Below are 8,685 nucleotides of genomic sequence, written 5' to 3' on the forward strand. Positions count from 1 at the left end.
AATATTCGAATTTTGATTCGTAAAAATAGTCGAAATTCTATTTGCGATCAAATGTCAAGAATCGAAAAGTCGAAAAATCGACTGCAAGCAGAGCAAGTTCGATGATATGTAATTTCAGCATCTAGACACCATAATTTTTGTTCGATTTGTCTTAAATTGGAAATCTAGGTAATAAACGTTTATTCTTTTCCAGGATGTAAAAACAATTTCATGAAGACTAACTAAAATAAAATCTTTTCTGGCTAATTGCATTTTCCCTCACATCTTTCTCACTTCCACGAGGTTTTTTAGTTCTTAGCACATTTTTCTGTAATACAAACAGTGTAGAAGAAATTATTCGATTTTATATATTTTTTATTTTTTTTTTATTTTACCTTTCTCCTGGACGGAGAATCGAACCGCGGATCATGCAATTTGTAAGCCAATAAATGTCCGCTGATCTATGTCGCTGTTATTGTCATCAATAGACAATTATCCATATAAGTTATATTTTTATAGCATAGCTTGCGGCGCCCACGAGCCGATTAAAACCTTTATTTAACAGAAACATACTTTTAGTTGGGCACCGTGGAGCCACCGTGATGCAATGGTTAGCATGCCCGCAGGGCGACACAGGGTCGTGGGTTCGATTCCTGCTTCGACCGAACACCAAACAGTTTTTCAGCGATGGATTATCCCACCTCAGTAATGCTGGTGACATTTGTGAGGGTTTCAAAGCTTCTCTAAATGGTTTCACTGCAATGTGGAACGCCGTTCGGACTCGGCTATAAAAAGGAGGTCCCTTGTCATTGAGCTTAACATGGAATCGGGCAGCACTCAGTGATAAGAGAGAAGTTCACCAATGTGGTATCACAATGGACTGAATTATCTAAGTGAGCCTGAAATATCGGGCTGCCACCTAACCTAACCTAGTTGGGCACCGTGGAGCAGTGGTTGCTACGTCCGCCTTGCATACCAAGAGTCCTGGGTTCGATGCTTCGAACGAATACCAAAATGTTTTTTTTACATATAGATTGCAGATATATTCGGAATCTTCCGAATATATTATATTTTCACTATGAAACTGTAAAATTTGTCTTATTAAAGACTTAAAGTCAGAAAAGAACAGTGCTTGATATAAACGAAATGGATTGTGTTTTTGGCTCAAAAATTATTTGTTTTTTATTGAAAAAATAAAAATTTTGTAACAAACGATTTTTTTGGTGATTAAAGTTAAAAATTTCCAAGAGATTCAAAAAACTCTAACAAAAGAAAAACGTTTCCGGTACACGTTTTCCAAAAGGTTTTTTTTTGCGTGTTCTAAATAGTGTATATATCGCTCCTTGTTTTGATATAGCCCCCATATACACCGATTTCCCGATTTGGTTTCTTGGCATTCTAGATAGAGCAATTTTATAATTCATGTACAATTTTTATCTTTCAAATCGAGTAGTTGATTTTGACCAAACAAAATTTTTTGTCGATATCGATTTTAAAGCAACCAACAGTATTAGTTGACTTTCAGTCTGAAAGACAATTTTTGAATTAAATGTGTCAATAATTCAATTCTATACATAATATTTTTGCATGGAAATAAATATTATTTGTCTATTTTACATCAACAAAACCATGACTATATTTTTTTCTTAAAGTGCACTTTATTTTTATTTATTTTGAAAAAGTCTCATATTTTCCAAACTTGTTTTTATGTGTGTTTTTCTCTTATTTTGTGATAATGTCTGCACAAGTTAGTTCGATTTTGACAGCCAAACATAGATGTCCACAAAAACAGGTATTAAAAGTCAGTCGAAGAAGAAAAAAAAAAATAAAATTTTCACCTGTCGTTGCAAGCGAACGATCAATGATCACTCGGATAAACAACCGAAATTAGACTCCACATGCTAAGATCCAAAACCAAGCGGACTGAAAACTTACAACCTGTTGTTATCTGAAGCTTTTAGCTGGCCAAGAAGAAAACAAATGCCGCTCCCCTCGAATTGTAGATGAAACGAAATAGTAGCTTAATACGATGAACCATACCATAGTTATTATGGGTGCATTTAGATCAACTCATTAATAATTTAGAAAGTTAGAAAGAATCACAAAAATGTCATTTGGAAGCAATGGAATACATTCATATTGGCTTCATCTTTATTTAAAATATTTAAATAATATATTATTATTAATGTAATTGATAGCGATGGGATAGACGCTTTAGCCACTAAGACTCAAGGGGAAAAATAACCTTGTAGTCTCAGTGGTAGGTACTTCAACAAATCATGTTGACTAATATACACAGAAAAAATTTTCACGAAAATTTTTCCAATTAAAATCTTAATTGAGTTTTAAAAAATATTCAATTAAAAATTTAATTGATTCAACAAATTTTTTAATTGAAATAAAAATCAATCACACAAATTAATAGTATCAATTAAATATTTAATTGGATCAATTAATTTTTTAATTGACAGTCAATTAATTTTTTAATTGATACTATCATTTCTGTGATTGAAGACATTTCAATTAAAAAATTAATTGGATCAATTAATTTCGTGATTGAATCAGAAAAAAATTTTTTTTGTGTGTATGTAAGCGTGACACGACATTGTCGTGACTCACGCGTGAGTCACTCTGATGGCGAGGGCGTGAGTGTGCGTGTGCGTGAGCGTGAGCGTGATTAACTAACTAAATGTCGTGCGTGAGCCTGGGTCACGAAAATAATATCTTCGTGAGTGTGCGTGAGTAACGAATTTCGGAAAAACACGCTCACGAAAAAAATCCCACTTACGAACATAAAATGCTTACGAGTTGAATTCATTTATAATTTTAGTGACATCCTCATGTTTTCAGTCAAGTTCTATAGGTAAATCACTCATAAAATTATTCGTGAGTCACGAGGTTTTTCGTGAGTCACGACATTTTTCGTGAGTCACGACATTAAAAAGATTTTCGTGCGTGAGTGTGCGTGAGTACAAATTTTCTTTTCGTGAGCGTGCATGAGCGTGAGTCCTACCAAAAAATATTGTGCGTGAATAAGATTTATCTATCGTGAGTGTGCGTGAGCAAAATATTACTCACGTGCACACCTCTAATGTTAGCTATAAGAGGATTTGAAACAAGAAGTAATTGAATCCATTCCCAGCAACAAACGAACTTCCAAAAAATTAGTTAGAGTCCCAACTTGTGATCCGGAACTAGTGCAAATTTGGATCAACTCCAAAGAAGATTACTCCGAATTCGAAAACTTTGCATTGCTTTAAAAAAGCTACAAATACTTTTTAAAGATTTTTTTAGTTTTCTATATTTTTTTCCATTTACAATAAAAAAAATTGACAATTCTCATGATTTGCAATATCTTTTCAAAAGAACTTCCATGAAAGGATAAAAAGCCAAAAGGCACTGGTTAAAATCCCGACTGTGGCGAAGTTTTATTATTTACGTTATTGATTTTCTCTACTTCATTATAATATTTTATTGTCCAAAATTTAATTTTTTCACTAAGACTTGGTACATAAATTGGATCAAATTGGTCCATATTATACTCTTGATTAAGCTCCGTGCGAAATTAAAAAATTAATTAAGTTTATTAGACTTAATTAATTTTTTTCACTTGTTAAAGAAAATTTTGTAGTTTGAAGGAAAAAATTGGAGTTCAAAATTGCAAGAATGTCTTTAGTGACATACGAAGTTCATGATGAACGCATTTGTAGTAAAATTTACAAATTTAAAGAAATATTGAACTATTTTGTGGAAGACACGAATTTAGTTAATCTTTATGCTTCATTTGTGTATATTTTTTTCCTCGGTTTTAGTTAATTTAACTAACGTACGCAAAAAATTATTAAAGTAGAGGAAACTTTCTCGAAACATAATAATTCCATGAACTAAAATAAAGTTAAATTGGCTTTAGTGAAATAGAGAGTTCACTTTTTTTGAGTGTAGGTTAGGAATCGTGACAGCTCGTTGTGATACCCCAAGTGGTGAACTTCTCTCTTATCAATGAGTGCTGCCCGATTCTATATTTAGCTCAATGGCAAGGGACATCCTTTTTATAGCCGAGTCCGAACGGCGTTTCACATTGAGGCGAAACATCTTAGTGAAGCTTTGAAGCGCTCAGATATGTCACCAGCATTACTAAGGGGGGATAATCCACCGCTGAAAAACATTTTTTGAGTTTGAACAAAGCTGAGATTGCTGGTTGCTAAACTGTTTATCAGATTTGACTTCTTGAATATCCTGAAAGGCAAATTTCATGCACTCCGGTTGAAATTTTGGTACGCGATGTTAGTATGTATAGATCCATATAGGTCAATAATTATATATAGCGCCCATATGAATCGATCCTCAGATATGACATCATGCTTCATGATCCGGTTGAATGTTACTTTTTGGTGCAAAATTATATATAACACCCATATAAATATCAGTATATGCCCTTTAATAACCATTCAAAAATTCCATATGTACAGGGTGGCTTATATCTATTGCAACCAATTTCAGATTGTTATTTAAACCAGACAGATTAATTTCTGTAACAGTTCATTTATTTCTCTACAAGCTTACAAAAGCATTTTTATCAATTGCTTTCGGGAATAAAGTTGATCGTGATGGAATTCAAGCGTGATAGTGTGATTACTTTATATTTGACTGGAAAATCACAAATGTCTTCTCGTTAGAGTCCTCTAGTAGTTTAATGTGAATAAATCTTTATTTCTCGTATTATTGCTCGTTATTGTGATACTGACAATGATCGTTTCCAAAAAGTGGACGAAAAACATGGTAACAACATCAGAAATGACCCGAAAAGTGAAGGCTAGATTTGATCGAAAACCACGTCGCAGAGGTTGGAAAATTAGCATGGACTAAAGCCATTAAAGTTTCAAAAAGCACAAGAGCTCACTGGTGCACAAAAAAATTTGACTGGACCTTTGAAAGTGTCCAGTTACCAAATTTGGCTTTCTCCGATGAGAAGTCATTCCAAATTGAGCAGTTTGTGAACAACAAAATGATCGGGTTTACTTGCCAAAGAGAAAGATTACACCTTCTGTTGGGCACCAGAACTCAAGCACCGCCTAAGGTAATGGTGTGGGCCGCCGAAACGGCCAATGATAGCTCTTTGCTCGTATTAATCGACCATGGAATAAAAAAAAATCCCGAAAAGTTAAGGAGAATATGTTGAAGCCCAGGGCAGACAAACATTTCGGGCGTAGACCATGAAAATTCCAACACGACTCAGACACGTCAACCAAGAATGGCTTAAAATGGAGGTTCCTGAATTCATTTCTAAGGCACAATGGCCACTAAAATCTCCTGTTCTAAATCTGTTGAACTTTTGCGATCGAAATGATTTTGAGAACATAAAAACTACCCATGCTGGAAAAATTTACTCTATTAATTTGATGTTTTTATACCCTCCACCATATACCGCCTATTAACTTTGTCATTCCGTTTGTAACACATCGAAATATTGCTCTAAGACCTCATAAAGTATATATATATATATTCTGGGTCGAGGTGAAACTCTGAGTCGATCTAAGCATGTCCGTCTGCTGAAATCACGCTAACATCCAAATGAAATAAGCTATCGGCTCGAAACTTGGCACAAGTAGTTGTTATTGATGTAGGTCGGTGGTATTGCAAATGGGCCATATCAGACCACTTTTACGTATAGCCCCCATATAAACCGACGATCAGATTTGGCTTGCAGACCCTCTTGGAGGAGCAAAATTCATCCGATCCGGTTGAAATTTGGTACATGGTGTTAGTATATAGTCTCTAACAACCATGCAAAAATTGGTCCATACCGGTCTTAATTATATATATTGCCCCCATATAAACCGATCCCCAGATTTGGCTTGCAGAGCCTCTTGGAGGAGCAAATGTCATCCGATCCAGCTGAAATTTGGTACATGGTGTTAGTATATGGTCTCTAGCAACTACGCAAAAATTGGTCCACATTGGTTCATAATTATATATAGCCCCCATATAAAACGATTCCCATATTTGACTTGCGGAGCCTCTAAGAGAAGCAAATTGCATCCGATCCGGCTGAAATTTGGTACATGGTGTTAGTATATGGTCTCTAACAGCCATGCAAAAATTAGTCCACATCGGTTCCTAATTATATATAGCGCCCATATAAACCGATCCCCCGATTTGGCTTGCGGAGCCTCTAAGAGAAGCAAATTTCATCCGAACCGGCTGAAATTTGGTACATGGTGTTAGTATATGGTCTCTAACAACTACGCAAAAATTGGTCCACATCGGTCCATAATTATATATAGCACCCATATAAATCGATCCCCCGATTTGGCTTGCGGAACCTCTAAGAGAAGCAAATTTCATCCGAACCGGCTTAAATTTGGTACATGGTGTTGGTATATGGTCTCTAACAGGGATGGAAAATACAGTACTATAGTATTTTTTTCAATACTTTTTCACCCAGTTCAGTACCGTAGTACCCCCGCGAATGATTTAGTACCTTTGTGTAGACATTTTTGAGCCGATATCAGATTTATGGTACAATAGTTTTGACAAAATATTTTAATATTTTGAGAAAGTCTTTAACGAAAATATTATTTCTATAGAACATTTTGTCAAAATTTTATTTTTATAGAAAATTTTGTCAAAATTTTATACTATAGAAAATTTTGTCACATAGTTTATATTATAGAAAATTTTGTCAGAAAGTTTATTTTGATAGAAAATATTTTTTTTTTTTGCGAAAATGTTATTTCTATAGATTTTCTATTTTTATAGAAAATTTTGTCAACATTTTATTTCTATAGAAAATATTGTCAAAATTTTATTTGTATAGAAAATTTTGTTAAAAATTTATTTTTATTTATCTACAGTCTAAAGGTGCTCTTGACAATAATCTTCCAATGGAATTTTGTTGAAATTAGTGAAAAGTACTTTTTCGCTCAAAATAATACCTTTTTGGTACTTTCTTAGAAATTGTATTTTCCATCCCTGGTCTCTAATAGCCGTGCAAAAATTAGTCCACATCAGACCATTATTATATATGGCCCCCATATAAACCGATCCCCAGATTTGGCTTGCGGAGCCTCTAAGAGAAGCAAATGTCATCCGATCCGGCTGAAATTTGGTACATGGTGTTATTATATGGTCTCTAACGCCATGCAAAAATTAGTCCACATCGCTTCATAATTATATATAGCCCCTATATAAACCGATTCCCAGATTTGGCTTGCGGAGCCTCTAAGAGAAGCAAATTGCATCCGATCCGGCTGAAATTTGGTACATGGTGTTAGTATATGGTCTCTAACAACCATGCAAAAATTGGTCCATACCGGTCTTAATAATATATAACCCCCATTTAAACCGATCCCCAAATTTGACCTCCGGAGCTCTTGGAGGATACGATCTGGTTAAAATTTAGTACGTGGTGAAATTTGGTACATCGCGCTAGTATATGGCTGCTAACAACCATACCAAAATTGGTCCGTATCGGTCTATAGTTATATATAGCCGATCCCCAAAAATAATCTACCAAAATTTTATTTCTATAGAAAATTTTGTCAAAATTTTATTTCTATAGAAAAATTTGTCAAAATTTTATTAATATACAAAATTTTGTCAACATTTTATTTCTATAGAGAATTTTGTCAAGATTTTATTTCTATAGAAAATGTTGTCAAAATTTTATTTCTATAGAAAAATTTGTCAACATTTTATTTCTATAGGAAATTTTGTCAAACTGAATTATGTAAGTATTTAACCGGCCTTTTTTGTTTAATATATACGCCGTATGGACTAACTTACAATTGAGAAGACGGTGTTAAGAAATTTTAAGATACCTTGCCATCAGCAAGTGTTACCGCAAACCAATTAATTCGATTGTGGATGACAGTCGTTAGCACAAGTTTCTATGCAATCCATGGTGGAGGGTACATAAGATTCGGCCTGGCCGAACTTACGGCCGTATATACTTGTTTTTACAGTAGTCATTAGAAACATTAATAAGAATTTAAATTTTTTAGTAATATTCTTTTGGAATATTTCTTCAAAATCCATCTTTCCTTTTTAAAACACCCTTTACAAGGATTCCTAATTCTCAATAGTCGAATGCTTAAACTCGCTGTTTTTCACCTGTTCTTCATATCAGCTTTTATACGCCGAAATTTATTTATTCGCAATTTAAATTCAAAAGAGGAATATAAAATAAAATTACAACTCACCTTTATATTGTTATCAAGGGTAATAATACAAGAGACAAAATGTGCAATCCTTTGATGGGATATCCAAGAGAAGAACCACAAATGTCAAAAGGGTAGATTTGCCTTGGAACAATAATGTTTGTTGGTGGTTGTGGTTGAGGAGTGACTGACACAGGATGTAACAGGTTAATTGATGATATTCGCCGTGTTAACCGGATGAAAGCGAAGAGGTTTCATACAAAGAATATAATTCACACTATTTTGGCTAATATACTTATATCTTGGTAACTGATTCACAATGATTTTTTAATGATTATGGTTAAAATGATTTTTTGTTTAATTTTTATCGATTTAAATATTATGTATTGTAATATTTTTGAAATTATAAAAACCAAATATAATTTTTAACTATACTCCAGGGTGTTTCCTTTTTAATTAGTTGATAGAATATTCACAAAATGTCTTAAATTCACAAATTCTTTATTCAATATTTTATGTATTTGATTTTTTTATTATATCATTTTGC

General features: G+C 33.6%; 1 protein-coding gene across 1 annotated transcript in view; it reads right to left on the minus strand.

Annotated features, from left to right (window-relative positions):
* The window catches only part of ec (ubiquitin specific peptidase echinus), a 275,945-nt gene extending 267,489 nt beyond the window's left edge, over nt 1–8,456 (minus strand). Inside the window, exon 1 of the mRNA XM_075298694.1 lies at nt 8,181–8,456. The gene's annotated coding sequence lies outside the window, so the exon portion shown is untranslated. The remainder of the gene's footprint in view (nt 1–8,180) is intronic.
* Between the last annotated feature and the right edge of the window lie 229 nt (nt 8,457–8,685).

This window comes from Haematobia irritans, chromosome 3 (assembly GCF_050003625.1).
Source record: "Haematobia irritans isolate KBUSLIRL chromosome 3, ASM5000362v1, whole genome shotgun sequence".
Classification (NCBI taxonomy): domain Eukaryota; kingdom Metazoa; phylum Arthropoda; class Insecta; order Diptera; family Muscidae; genus Haematobia; species Haematobia irritans.